Below are 16006 nucleotides of genomic sequence, written 5' to 3'. Positions count from 1 at the left end.
GGGTTATATGGAAAGAATAGATAAGGATAATTCAATAGATGTCCGTTATCTAGATTTCCAGAAGGTATTTAGTAAGGTGCTGCACACACTTAGAGAAAATATAGAGTTAGGTGAGTGGTAGAATAGCTAGTTATCGGGCATTGACATTAAACAGAGTGGCGGAAGGTAGAAAGGTACCACAAGGATCAGTGCTGGAACTTTGTTTGCAGTTTGTAACAATTTGGACTGTGGAATTTTAAAAAGCACTCAATTTGCAGGCGACGTTAAACTGGGGAGGATTGGAGCACATTATGAGGAGGCATTTAACTTGAGTCAATTTAGGTCAAATGTAGACATTGAAGAAACTTAACTAGAGTGGCAAGGAACTTGCTACCACAGGGAATGATTTGAGGCAAAAGATCTATCTATTTAAAGAAAGTTTAGATGTGTGTGTGAAGGAGTAAGAATTATGGCAATGCTGAGAGTTGTGGAAAAATGGGAGGGAACGGAAATAGAGGACAAACACTGTAATGGGCTTGTTCGGCCAACTGCGTATCTGCTGCAAAATGTTTATAATTTTACATGGAAGTACATAGTTAGATTTATTCACAAAATGCTGGAGTAACTCAGCAGGTCAGGCAGCATCTCGGGAGAGAAGGAATGGGTGACGTTTCGGGTCGAGACCCTTCTTCAGACTGATCGATTTAAATCGATTTAAATCGATTTGCACCAGCATCTGCAGTTATTTTCTTATACGTCTTATTGTTGGATTGGCTATTGGTCAGCAACACATCTTTGGGTCCAATTGGCTGCAATCGCAGGGTGGACGCAAATATGCGGAAAATTGGGGAACAATTATGCCAGGAACCAAAGACACAAACTCTGGCCTTCCCACTTACTGAGTTGGAGAAAATTGCTGTTTTTGCACAGCCGAATGTCAGGTAAGCATTATGACAGATCTGAGAGAAGCCGGAGAGCAATGCTGCCAATAAGCGCTTGAAATGCAGCCTGTAGACCAGAGGAGAAAAGTGTACTGAGAACAGGCTGTTTTGTTCTCCCTGGTTCCAGCTTAATGTGTTGCTTTCGAATTGAAAATCTACTTTTCAGGGGTTTGATTCTAATCCAAGAAGTTGGCCTATCACATTGTAGTGTTGTTTGGTGGTATCGTCAACACTAAATCATTTGTCATCAGTAAGAGCCTCTTGTTTGTCTTTCAAATTGCTACATAACCAAGACATGGCTATTCTGTGCTTGAGTCCCTTTAATAGGGCAGAATCCCACTTGAAACCAACAGATTGTCCTGCTTCATGCAGCATAGCATACTTCACCCGTTAGAAGCTGCTTTGTATTGCACAGATGCAAAACATTTGCAAAACAGTGGAAGCTGGGAAGTTGAATTTCAGGGTTTTTGTTTTCTTGCAAGTGCCTCAAAAGAGGTGTATTACCAATAAACTAGTGCATTTAGAGTCTTGTAGCCATTTAATAAGGGATACTCTGACAGTTTGATATCCAATTATGTTTTCTATTTCTAGCTCATTGAGACATGACTGTCTGTACTTAATGCAGTGATGTCTATTATCTGCCCCACCAATGTCATTATGCTTTACTTGGGTTTAACTGAACAATTACTTTAACCCTTTGTTGTCCTGGAGGCACAAGAAACATTGAAATTTGTGCTGTTAGGAATCTTTTTTGACTTATTCATTTCAAATTTTATATGATTTTTGGCTGCAGGGCAATCCCAGCCCTTGAGTTTTATCCAAGAGTCCATTCTTCAGTACTAATGTCTGCCTTGTATTATGTTGTCTTGTGCGTGCCTGTTAAGCTGAATATTTCTGCCCTCGAGCAATTTTGATCACAAACTTTAATGTGTATTTGCTTTTCTTGCAGACTGAAGATGACGAGAAGATGAAGAAGAGGAAGGAGCGATTCGGAATTGTGACCAGTTCAGGAGGAGGTGGAGATGATGTGGAGGTAATCAAACTAGTACAATTATCTAACACCTTGGAAACCCACCAGCTCTGCCCTTTAGATTTGTTCATAATCAGTTGCATAAAGTGCAAGTAAATTATCTTTTGGCTGTTAGTTTTAGTATTTTGAAGTCTATGAAGTGGTTAAATAATGTAATATGATTATAACTGACAAAGTCTTGATTTTAATCATTTTAAATCAAAGATGAATAGACTTTTGCCAGTCCAGGGTTCAAGAGGCTATGGGACTATGGGTGGATGGAATTGAGGTATAACAGTATAACAGAGCTTTATTTGTCATTCGGTACCGAGGTACCGAACGAAACTATATAGCAGCCATAAAAAAAAAGAACACAAGACACATAACCCCAACACAAATGTCCATCACAGTGACTCCAAACACCCCCTCACTGTGATGGAGGCAACAAAACTTCCACTCTCTTCCCCACGCCCACGGACAGACAGCTCGTCCCCGACCGACCCGCACAGTCCCCGCAAGGGGATGGAAGTCCCCGTGGCCGAATCGCACTGGGCGCTGAAACGTCTCGCGGCCGAGCCGGGCGATGAAAGGCCCCGCGACCAAGCCTTGCGCAGCTAAGTCCCGTGGCCGAGCCGCACCGGGCGATGTTAAGTCCCGCGGCCGAGCCGCGCCAGCGATGAAAAGTCCCGCGGCCGAGCTGCACCGGGCGATGTTAAGCCCCGCGGCCGAGCCGCACCGGGCGATGTTAGGCCCCGCAGCCGAGCTGCACCGGGCACTGTTAAGTCCAGCGGCCGAGCCGCACCAGCGATGTAAAGTCCCGCGGCCAAGCCGCACCGGGCGATGTAAAGTCCAGCGGCCGAGCCGCACCGGGCGATGTTAGACCCCGCGGCCGAGCCGCACCGGGCACTGTTAAGTCCAGCGGCCAAGCCGCACCGGGCGATGTAAAGTCCAGCGGCCGAGCCGCACCGGGCGATGTTAGGCCCCGCAGCCGAGCCGCACCCCGCGCCGTGAGGAAGAGAAAAGTTTCCCCCACCACCACCACCCCCCCACCCTCACCACCACCCCCCCACACATACACAACCAAAAAAAAATACAAAAGTCATCCCAACACCGACACACAACAAAAAAAAAAAGGGGGAAAAAGACGAACAGACTGCTAGCGAGCCGCAGCCGTTAGGCGCCGCCACTTCCGTATAGATCAGCTGTGGCACCATGGAATGCTAGAACTGTCTCAATGGGCTCCTCTCATTCCTATATTCTGATCAATTTATTGTCATATACACCAAGTTGCAATTAAATTCACATGAAGCTCGCAGAGTGGACTAATTGGATTTAATTGCATTCCAGTTAAGCGGCTGTAGGTATAGCATTAAATATGCTATAGAAACCTTCCACAGGCTGTGCATAATTTATTCCATCAGGAAGAGAATGATGGTGAATTTTAGTGTCCTGATCACTCATTAATGCAGGAGTTGTCATAGTGGTATGACATCATAGTAGTTAGATCATTAGAGTCGATCTAATGAACAGGCTGTTCCCAGGTAATGAATGGGTTCCCTTTATACAGGCATCTGTAAGTCGAGTTTTATCTAAATACATAGAATCCACTTGATATGATAACCGTATTACCACAGCATTCCAATGAATGGTATCAAAGCATAAGATTGGTAAGAAAGAACAATTACTACCAGTTGAGAGAAAGGCGAATGTAGTTTTGCCATCCGTAGGAAAGAATGTCAGACTTTTGAATTTATATTATGGGAGCGTGATCACATGTAGGGCATTAGTAACCAGGAAACTGCCAGTTACTAATTATCGTAATTGTAAATTACCCCTTCTGTTATCAAGCTTCTGAACGATCCTTCCATAAGCTAGGGTACTGTCCAATTCGCCTCTACCCCATTGTTGACATTGGACTTTGTCTCTGGAACTGATGCGCTACAATGCTGAGAACTATATTCTGCACTCTGTATCTTCCACTTTGCTCCACCTAATGCTCCTGAGATTGACTTGTTTGCATGTATGTATAGTATTATCTTATCTAATTGGATAGCATCCAAAACAAAGCTTTTCACTCTACCGCTGTATACATGACAATAAACCTAAACCTTTCCAATCCTTTTTTTTCCCAGGCAAAGAAGAGGAAAAGAGCAGAACGTTTTGGGATTGTCTGATAACACCTTGCTTTTTTTTACCAAGAATATTTTAAATGTGTATCAAGTAGATTTTTTTTAGGATACTTTTTAAACTGAAAATGTGCTTTATTTCCCTATTGTGTATCAGTTTGCAGTAATGGTGTTTGCAAGATGTCTGAAATTAGATGACTTATTTAATTACAACTGCTAGATTGTACAATTGCCGCAAGGAATAAGATGCTGCAATGGCATGGACTGCGCATCACTGGTGCAGCCAAGAGATAATCTTAGTGGAGCTTTGTGCAGGTACTGTACAACTGAGTGAAATTTGTTAATTAAAGAGGTTGCTTTTGTTTAAAAACAGTGCAAGCTGGAAAAAAAAATCTAATTTGTTAATGAAAGTGCACGTGATTTCTTTGTCGTGATACTATTGCCACACCATGTTTTTAAACATTTAAGCAAATTATAAAACCCTGATAGACAAGGGGGGGGGGGGTGAATAAGATTGTGGGAACTTCTTCAATATGGGCTATGCCAGATACATGATGGAAGCAGTTCTAGAAATAAGGCTACTTGGAGAAGATGCACCATACAACCTATTCCTCAGCCCAGTGTGGAATATTTCAATTCTATTGAACGCAAAAGGGTAGATATGTGATTTTGTTTTATATATATAGCGAGAGAGACAGATGGTGGTTAATATTTTCTGATATTTGAGTGTTAGCATCAGATGAAATGGGTTTAGAGATGTTAGTTACCAATGTATACATCAACTGCCATCCATCTGATTTGTTTCCTAATTTATACTGCATACCACATGACTCGGTCATTATTCATTCTCTTTCCAACCCAAAGGTGGTGAAAACCTGATGACCAGGGTAACTTAGTTTAAAACATAAGTTGTACCAAGATTGTGCACAGGTATTTGTCTGGTCATTGTACACTCACTGCTAGCTATGTTTTTTTAAAATAGAAATAACTGAAGTAATTGAGACTACAAGCTTGTGCGTGCAATCAAGAAATTAAGTTGATTTGTGTCTCATTTGCTTCATTGTTGGCTTTACTTTGATCATGGCAACCAGCATGAAGTACTTTTTTTCAATTTTTAATAGATTTAAAAAAATGTTCTACTGAGTTTTTTTATTTTGCTAAAGAGCAAAAGGGACTAATGACAGGTTAGCTGGGCCTTGGGGAATTGGATAGTAAAATAGCATTGGGTGATATCATGTACAGACATGAAATAACCTGCTAAATCCTGTTCAGCATTTTCATTTTGAAATTCGGGTGGCCCAAAGCATTTTAGTCTGCAACCACCTAACTATCCATTAAGAAGAAAAACGTGACATTCCATTCTCTCATTTCTTTCCAACTCTGTCTTCTAACAGGGCTTGATTTACTAGAACAATATATATTTGATCATAATGGGTGGTATGTGATATAAACCTGGTGACTTGTTTCCTACAGACTGGCAGGTAATGTGATGTAATGTAAAACTCCTTGTCTAAGCACCATTTCACATTGAACTACTTGATAAATTTGCAATTTTCATGTTAGATGTATCCACACAAGTGAATAGTTTGGATTGTAATTGGTTTAAAGCTTGTTTCCTCATTTTTTAAAAAACACCCTCCAGTCCCCAATAAAGTCGACTTTTCAAGTTGCTGGACTACATTTTCTACAAATGCATGTGCCAATATTCTTTGTCGTCTTAAAATAATTTTCTTTGTATATGATCTCTAATATAAGTTCTACAGTCGGGCATTTCATTCTGTCCAGCTTCTTCCATATCTGGCAGTATAATATTTGTTTCATGGTTCCTTGTTTACATGATATGTCTTGCCATGTCACGCCTGGTTTTTGTTTTTGCAACAGGGTATTGGACTGTCGAGGCATTGTTGCAAGTCTTCTCTTGCCTGACTCCAACATTTAATGGCCTCTATCCAGCATGCTGTATTGGCTCACCTGTAACATTTTCTCTCCGGTGTCCTTCCGATCACTCGTGCAAACACAATGGTAAATGTTAGTGTAGCTTGCCATGGTTAGCTAAAAGCAGCTGATCGTGATCCTGTGCTTACACTGTGTACACTTGTAGCAGAGGTGACTGAACAGAAGGCCTGTGGATGCTGAGGCCATATGGCGCTGCCGCAAACTCAATACAACGCAGCAAACAAAATTGGGATCTTCATCGTTGATGCCTCGACCCCACAGAAAGAAAATTGTCACAACATGTTTCCCTATGTCTCGAAGTCTCGAGTGTATTAATGGATATGGTGGAAAGTGGTTATAAAACAAATTGATTTCTCGCATCTTTACTGACTCCAGACAGTTTGAAATTCTGCTTTGGACTGTAAGCATCTTGAAAAATGAATTTGGACATTCTCAACTGAGTTCTTTGTGGGGTATTGGCATACAGCACATAATTGCCCATGGTTTAGCACTAATTTGGTAACCTTTATCTAATGATCAAAAGGTGGGTGAAAAGGGAAATGGGGAAAATATGATGCTGGTCCAGGAGGGGTGCTCTTGAGATTGGATGCTTTTTTATTTTACTTCTATTTTGTCCGACTTGGAGCTTTAGAAATTTATATTATGGAAGGAACCCAATTCAGCCCATACTCTCCCTTGTGTTTCCAGAATGGCCTCACTGTCCTTTTCAGTGTTGAGCTATCTATCCACTTTCCCATCTGAAGACTGGGGTGTTCTTTGCCTCGGATATTCTTTGAATTTTAAAACGTTTTAAAAATTCTGCTTCTGCCTTTGAATAGTGGTCAGCTTAACTACCTGTAATGTTATTTTGGGACAGCAACTTTCAAATTAAATTGAAGAACTGTCCTGCACTGAATCATTCAAGAAGTGGAAATGACTTGATTGCACTGGTGACAATATATCAAAGTTAACATTTTGGCTGCATCTTTCCTTCTTGCTAGGGGAAACTTGCAAACTAGTTTTCTCCATAATACAGGGAGATTCTGGACAGTTTAAGCCTACAGCAAAGACACTTTGAGATTGAAGGGATGCTGAAGAATATTATCATTTGATTAGAATAAATTGGGATAATCAATTCAATGTTTCCACTACAGAGGAGCACTTTAGTTTGATTTCATTCTGCTATGTAAGCAATCAGTTAAAAATGAACCCAATGATTCAACAGTACTGGAGGTTACAGCCTTGATGCGGTGTATTTTTGGATAAAATAGGAAAAATATATATATACTGGTATGTAATTTAGCCCTCAAACTAGGTTCTGTGACACATTTGACCTTGTGTAAAATACTCAAGGTGCTGTTGTAGCAAATTGTGGCATGTGTAGGAATCAGTTTGTCATGCAGTGTCAAATTACTTGCCCTACCCACCACGTTCCTCCTGTTAAAGTGTACTCCTTCATTAAGGAAGTGGATAACTAGTAAACAGTGCTAATGTCACTCCTGTCCTCTGTTAAATGTGTATTGTTCTCTTGTTCCACTGTATCTGCAGCAATTTTGCATCTTTTTTGGTCGTGTTATACACGCACTTATTTTTATAAATGTGCTGAGATATTTGATTGTAAATATTCAAACATGAAAGTGGTTTCAACTGAAGAAATCCTGCAGTACAAAGGATCTTGCTGCTATCCTTTAAAATAGTTTTTAGTGTTATCTTGGAGAATTGAAGGAAACTGGGATGTGCAGGGTGACTTGTGTTGTCTCTTCACACGTCCCTACTAGTTCCGCTTGCTCTATTAAATAGCTCCTTGCAGGTAGATGAGAGAATGAAACAGAGTTTCCTTTCTCACAATTCCCTTTACAACCAAGTGTTTAACTCTTTTGAGGACAACACCAGCTCTTCCAACTAATGTCTTCAAGCTCAACAGCTCTTTTCATGGCCCTAATGGTACTACTTTTGCTTTGTTCCTTGTCCCCCTCAATTGCCAGTAAACTTTATTCTATAATTCATTTTGTGTCAAGAGTTGTCTTCGATGCATCTTGCGGATGTTCTAACTAATTAGAAACTAATCACATTGTTCAGAGTGTCATTTCTGATGTTTAGAATTTTGCAATAGCAAGCGGGTACATGCGAGTCTAAAAGCTTTATAAATGTAACGGCTTGATTTAGAGCTCTCCCAGCTCTCTGCTTCCGATGCACAGAAAGGTTTTTATTTTAAACCATCCAGCCTTGCTCTTTTTTTGCAATATTTTACCAGTGCTATTCCCTCTGGAGCTTTTCTATTTGCTATTTTCTCCCAACCCCCACCCAGCTCTCAGGCTATCAGAGGCCAACCGTTCAACCATTGCTTTAGTAACGACTTGCAAATTAGAAAGGAGGATCACCGACCGAACAAGCAGCTGATCTATTATCAATAATTTTGCACCCGTCCAAACTGAATTTTCCTCTTTTCTTTCATGATGGGGTGCAGAGTTTAATGGTTTGTGCCCACTTGAGTTGTACAACACAGAAATAAACCGTTTGGCTCTCCAATTCTGTAGCAACTCAGTTGTTTCAAGCAGCAGGCTAACTCACTAAGTGATATTGTCTTTAAGCCTTGCTCTAACTGATGTGTGACTTCAAACTGTCTTCTGAACAGCTGCAAAAAGCTGAGATTTTGCACTATTTCATCATGAGTCAGAACTGCATTGACTAATTGGCAGCTCTAAGTTAACAGCAGGTGATGGTTAGTTTTGCAGAGACGTGGTTCAATGTTTCTCCAACAACTGTCATTGCTGAAGTAAAGGTATAGTGAAGTAAGAAAGGGCTTATGAAAAGTTGGGAAAGTTTTTTAAAATTCAATGTATCTGTCCTTGGAGCCTGGGTTGGGAAGGGTTAAACAGTTTAGCCCTATTTTGCCACCAGAGCAGAATAAACAGTAATTAGAGTGGAATTCCTAAATGTGTTCTTGTGTTGTTGTTGGTTTATGGAGAACAGGTAGGGGGTCTTCCTCCTCACATCTGTTCCATGTGGGAAAAAAATGGTCTTAAAACAGAAGGAATCTTAAACAATTTGCATCTAAAGGGTGTGGGATCAAATCTTGTATTGTTCCCATCCCTGGACCCTTTGTGAAGATCTGAGAGTGGTAACAATTAATTTACTTAATTGAATGTGTTCCAAAATACATTCTTTCAACTTAAAGGTGGTGATAGCGAATGCTAGTATGTCAGGAGTTCACGTTTCACATTTGGTTATTCATTTTACCGCTCGAGCCATCACTCTTGAGGTACCAGTCCATGGGCCTTCTCTAGTACCTCTCAGATGACCCCTCTGTTGTTGGAGTATTTGATCATGAGGGTAATCTCACTGCAGACACATTAATAGATATAGTAATAAAGGAGATCAATCCCATTCCCTTACTGCCTTGAGTAGGCAAACTTCAGTTTGAAATTTTCCTTGCCATGCAGATCAAGTTGCTACGTTAGTCTCTATTAAGCTGCTTGCTTTTATTCAGAACCAGAGTTGCACAGAGCATCGGTGAGGAAAGAGAATCACCTAGGTTCCTGCTCCTAACCACTGTTCGGCCACCCCTCTTGAAAGTTGTGCAAGCTTGTCCAGTAGGTTTGCCCATGGAAAATTGGTAGTTTGGGAGCTCCATTGCCACTTTCTGAGTTGTCATAGATAGTGCCTCCTGGGGAGATGAGTTATTTTATATTGGAAAAGAAAATGAGTCACAAAGTGAAAGGCTGTGGCAGGAACAACCTCGCTGTTGAACCTTGCAGGTGGTGTCCATTGATTTATAGCCTTTCCTCTTCAACTGTATGAAGCTCGAGTGCTGTTGCGTGACTTTGAGAGCCAATAAAAGTTTGCTTCCTCCTACTTCAAGGTCTTTAGATTTCCAGAAGTATTTGAGGAAGGGATAGAAGGGCAGCAAAAGTTCCAAAATGAGCTCATAAAGACTCCATGCCTGAGGCAGTGAAAGGCCAGGTATGCAATGCTGCTGTATTGTTTCAGTTGAGATTTATAGCACAGTGAAGGTGGCTTGTCCCGAGGACACTGAGTCGGAAGGATGCGAGAGTTAAACTTTGGCATTTTTGTTAATGCAGTTTGGGGGATGGGCATTGAATGAAAGACTGCTCCTCTAGTGTCCAAATAAAACTAACCTGATTTTCTACTCCTTGTAATGGTATCTGGAGCTTTGAGATTGTACTAATACCGAAATAACAGGAGGCAACTCAGCCATTGGCTCGCAGGAGATCAATCCCATTCCCTTTCTTCCCTGATGTGTGTACGTGTGTGTACACACCCACACACCTTTTTTTCTCTCTCCGTTCCTTTTGCCATTTATCTCGGTTCGGGGCAAATTACCTTAGTACATCTAAGGGGATGTGGGAAGAAACTGGAGGGTCCAGAAGACACTCTCGCACTCATGGAGAGAATGTGCAGACAGCACCTGAGGTTACATCAGACCCACATTCCTGGAGCAGTGAGGCAACAGCACTACCTGCTGTGCCACCCTGCTGCCCTTCATTTTATTATAAGCTGTTTTTCTCTGAGATTTTGCTTGTTTTCACATTCCTCACAAACTTCAGATTTCTATTGAGCATGAGTTACAGCGCATTGGATTAAAGTTGTCAATCATTTAATAGTTTAATTTGCACCACGCCACAAAATTAGATTAGAATTTCCTGAAGTGTCAAACAGTTGAATCAAAAAGATGATCTGCTTGTCACCGTGCTAGAACCAGTACTGGAATGTGTGTCAGTTGACCAAGTTACTTGTGGAGAGACATGAGGTGGAGACTGAAAAATCATAATGAGAGAAAACAGTCAACGGGTAAATAACAGCATGGGCTGGTCCACTGAAAAGCTTCATTAATGGAAATTTGGTGGAAAGTGAATTTCAACACTGGGTTGTAGGTGGTTCTGTGTTGTACATCAGCACCCATTAAGGAACCAATTGAGATTGCCTCAAATTATTTCACTTGTAGGAAGTAGATTTTGTATACATAAACTGATACCAGTCTGAAGAAGGGTCTCGACCCGAAACGTCACCCATTCCTTCTCTCCAGAGATGCTGCCTGTCCCGCTGAGTTACTCCAGCTTTTTGTGTCTATCTCCAGATATTCTAATGTTCTGTGATCTCCCGTGACATTTTAATTGGCCATAGGTCTTCTGTGCACTTTGGCCTTTCATATCACATTGTCTCTTAAAAATCCGTGTTTTTGGTTCAACTTTAGAATGCAAAATCAACACTTCTGTATAAATGTTTTTATTGCTCTTCAAAGATGTACTCCAAACAACCACAAACTAAAGCAAAAATCAAAACAACATTTCAACAGTTGACAGAAAAAACATTTTCTTTCTGCAACACATTTCGGTTTCAACGATACTTCAACTTATAAAATAAGCCCTAATTTTACCTGTGTAAATATTTCATTGTACTGAGAACAAAATTGGACAGATTTAATGGGAATATTGTACACAATATGAACAGAACTAATTCAAGCAACTATATTAAAACTTCAGTTTATACAATATTGTATCTGTAATGCTTACACAACAGATTTAGCACTCATTTAATTTTATCCTCTGAGCAGATTTGTGAAGATTATTGGTGTGCCATTTTATAATGGCTACAATAAGTTGCCTCCCCTTCAAAAACTAGGTAGCTGTTTGAAATCTGAATAGTGCCTCTCGGCTGCTTTCTGGATATGCAATGCCAATGTTGCTCTATTCTGCTTAACCGTTTTGTTTTGTTCTTTTTATGGTCATCATTGGCCGAACAGCCTGCAGGCTAGCTCTGTGGGTCATCCCAGTCGTCGTCCCCCCTCCCTGTCCTTAATTCCATTCTATCAACCAAAACACTTATCATTTACAATAACACATTAACTTAATGTGTGCAGTCAAATGGCAATTGAGCATTTGTAAGATTTAACATCCGTACAATGAACTGTTTAGCATGGCCTCTGAGGGATGCGAGGTTAGCTAACGTTGATCTTTAATGGTGATTATGCTCATGTTGGAAATTTGCCAGATTAGCCATTATGCTTAAATATTCAACTTTTTTGTTTCCATTAACCTGACCCTACATAGCTAAAAGCACCCACCTGGGTTCAACCACATCCCTACATGCAAAAGTTGGTTTCATAAACCACTGCACACTAATTTCACAAAACCTCTGTGTGATTATGTATGGTATTATTAAAGTTCCTATTTTAATATACTTACAAAGTTATACTTGTGAATGTATAATAAAAAGGCGTATAACCCCTTATATTTCAGTTTAGCGTGGTAAAATAACTTTTCCTGAAAAGCTGTCTAATATTAAGATTGTTTTGGTACTTTAAACCATATTGCACTGGAGAGCTGAATGGGCACATGATTTTATTTATTTTGAACTCTAGGACTCTCTAACAATGGTAGTGAATGTGGTTCACTTCTGGAAGTGACATTCTTGTAGTGTGCCACTTTCCCCACTGCTACAACAATACAAAATAGGTAAAACCTGGTATTAACTCGTACTTGATTTACACAATGGCATCCATAGTCGCACTTTGGACTTGTACCATGAATTGTGCCCAATAGGGATGTAATGCAGTGTGTAATAAACATCCTCTCATTTCTTTGACTTTCCACAGTGCAACAGTTACCATTTCCGAAATCGAATCTGAACAAGCTTTCGTGCATTCAGAAATCTTTTCCTGAACCATGTTCAATGGCACGATACTTCTGTTGCAGCACTACTCTCCCAGGTACTTTCAGGTTACTTTTAGACTGAATTAGTGATGATCTGTGTGCAGGTGGGGAAGGAAGCAACCAAATGAGCAATCGGGTAGAATTAGGAACAAACATGGGAAATACGGTGATGCCAGCCACTGTTCTATCTTGAGGTTGCAGTAACCTAATGAAATAAAGGAGGACATTGTTTCCTTTATGTCAATGAGGAGCCCTTAAACTTGAGAAACATTAAGATGAGGGTGAATCTAAAATATTTAACTATAATAATCTTTTGAGCTACTCCCTCTCCTACAACATTCTACATTTGCAATAACTGTGACTAAAAAAGTTTTGATACTAAACCATCAAATCCTATGCACATGACTTGAAAAATAATTTATTTAAAGCAAATGTTAATTTACTAGTTCTTTATAAGGGCCAGTTAAAATTGGACTGAGCCCAAGCAAACGTGCTGCACTTCCCAAAACCTGTCTTGAGTTTGGATCTCTCAGTGCTTTTTACAGAAGGATCCTTCCTTGTGCAGCAAGGGCAGTCTAGATTTCCCACCCTATTGAGATTTATCCTGGGCAGAATCAATTTGTTGTGAATGTTTTAGGCAGATGAGGGGGCAGTTGGTCTTGCTCATATCTTGGGCACATTTTAAACACCTCTCCATATCTCACCCCCACAGCCAAAGAGAATGATGCACAGAATGGGTTAAAATCAGCCAAGACCATGTTGTTCCAACCTGTCAACCTGGAAATGGTCCTGGTTAGTCTTTTGGGGGGGGCGGGGAATTCCATACGTTTAGCGGCCATTCAGGGAACTCGAACATACGTTTCCTACCCTCCACCCGCATTTAAAATTGGGGCCACTGTCTCAGTTGATTGTGCCTGAAAATTTCCATGGTTGCAACAAATGTCCTCGCTTTATAATCATTAGAAATGGGTTCTCTTCGTAACCTATGTACGTATTGTTTTCCTTTCATCTATTTTCAAAGATGAATAAATACACAGTGAGGGGAGCAGTCACTGTACAGGGCCGAATCATTTGATACTCATCCTGTATGAGGTGACCTGTAAGTAATTCCTCTATCGCATTGTATACCTGAGTTTGAATCCACTCAGTAAGGCCAGTAATGTCTATAATAAGTAACTGGTCTTAGTGATATATTTTAATTAGAATCCCTCCAGTCTTCAATGTTTCTCAGTGAATTTAACGCTGATTTATATATTTTTAAATGCAGGAAATACCAGGCCAGGCAGCATCTGCAGAGGGAGAAACGGTTACATTTCACATTGTTGATGACCTTTCATCAGAGCTAGGAAGATTTTAAAATTCAAACCTATTTTACACGGCAGATGGAGCAACCAAGAGACACAGGAAGTCACGAGTGGTAGGGGTGCCAACTGAGAGAGGGTTGTGAAGGCTTGTCCATTGATCTGTAAGGAGGAGGTGGAAATGGGATGGTGAGTGAGGTAGGAGGAGAGAAATACACAATTCTGGAACAGTGAGGTACAGAACACTGCAGGTGCTGGAAATCTGAAATAAAGGAGAGTGTTGGAGATTCTCAGAAAGTTGGTCAGCTTCAGTAATGAGAGACATAGTGTTGATGTTGCAGATTGATTAGGTTTCCAGCCTTTCCTGCTGTCCAAAATTGTAGAACTCAGTGGAGTTGTGATGGCTGTAATGCGCCCAGATGGGTAGTTAAACGCTGTTCCTTGAGCTTATACTGAGCTTTGTTGGAACAGTGTAAGATGCGAAAGACAGAGGTCAGAGTGAGAGGGGATGGAGAATTAAAGTGACAGGCAATTGGAAAACCCAGGGCAACCCCTGTGGACCCAGAGCTACAGTGCAAAGTGGTCATTCAACCTGGGCCTGGATCCTTAAATGGGGACCGTATTCTCAGAGTCATACAGCACGGAAACAGGCCCTTCAGCCCAACTCATTCATGCCGACCAGGATGCCCCATCTATGGTAGTCTCATTTGCCTGCATTTGGCCCTCCAAACCTTTCCTATCCATGTACCTGTCAAGTGTCTTTTAAATACTGTTAAAGTAGCTGCTTCAACTACCTCCTCCTGGCAACTCACCATCCTCTGCGAAAAAGTTGTCCCTCAGGCTCTTATTAAATCTTTCCCCTCTCACCTTAAAGTGAGCATGGAATGCAACACACTAAATCTTTTCCCATCAACTGCAGTGTTTTGTATTTCACAGCTCCAGAATGTTTTTTGTATTAATCTCCTGTTTACCTCTTGCAGACAGGTCAGCTCTGATCAATATGCCTTCCCCATCCTTGATCAGGTAACACCACCACCTCTTGATTCACTCAGTCTCTTGGTCCCCACCTTGTCACAGACATATCCGTTGTTCCATCTTCCCCTTCCCTTCCCTGCAACATAAAACATGTTTGATTACTTTTTTAACTTTTCCTATTTCTGATGCAAGGTCATTGACCTGAAACGTTAACTGTTTCTTTTTCCACAAATGCTGCCTGGCCGACTGGTTATTACATTTTCTGTTTTTATTTTAGATTTGCAAGATCTGCAGTGGAAGAAGAGATTCAGTCTCGCATGGCCCATTAGAGCTGGTTTCACTCCCTCTCTTTTTCTCCTCTTAGCACTACATTTTTTTTTATCCCTTTCTAAATAGGGACCCATTTCCCTTTTGAGGCTTCCTATTTAATCTGCTTCCACTGCCCTTTCAGACAGTGTGTTCCAGATTACAATTCTCCACCTCCTTTCAGCTCTCGTGTCTTCTGATTACTGACCCTCTTGTCTGTGTAGTTTCGCCAGATCAAATCTACCAGCAACCCTCTTAATTTTTCCCAGTTGTCTCAGTGGACTTTTAAAATAACTGAGGTCACTTAAGGCGGCTGTTTGTAAAAAAAAATAAAAATAAAAGTGGACCTATTATTTTCTCTGCCAACTTTTTTTCCTGTCCCTCTCTTTGGGTTCCCTCTGCTCTAGCATACAAAGCAGAAAGTGAGCTGGCAAACTCCTCGAATCCCTCTGCCAGTTCTGTTTTTTTGATTGCTAGGACATTAATGGGTGACAACAATCCAAGTTGGTTCCTCCAGGGTTGTTTGTGTTGTGATAAATGGTTGCTTTTTGCTGTATTGTCCCTTTTACTAACAGTTTCCATTTGTACAGTGCCTTTTAATCTAGCCAAACACTCCAAAATTTTAAGTGAGGAATTTCACAGCTTGGGACCTCCATGTAGCTGAAGGCCCGTCGGCTAATGGTAGATCGATTAAAATCAGGGTCGGGCAGAATCAATTCTTAGAGGAACTAAGAAAAATCACAGTAACTATTGATTGAAA

This window comes from Rhinoraja longicauda, chromosome 42, assembly GCF_053455715.1.
Source record: "Rhinoraja longicauda isolate Sanriku21f chromosome 42, sRhiLon1.1, whole genome shotgun sequence".
In the NCBI taxonomy this organism is placed as follows: Eukaryota; Metazoa; Chordata; class Chondrichthyes; order Rajiformes; family Arhynchobatidae; genus Rhinoraja; species Rhinoraja longicauda.
This window is presented reverse-complemented; position numbering follows the sequence as displayed.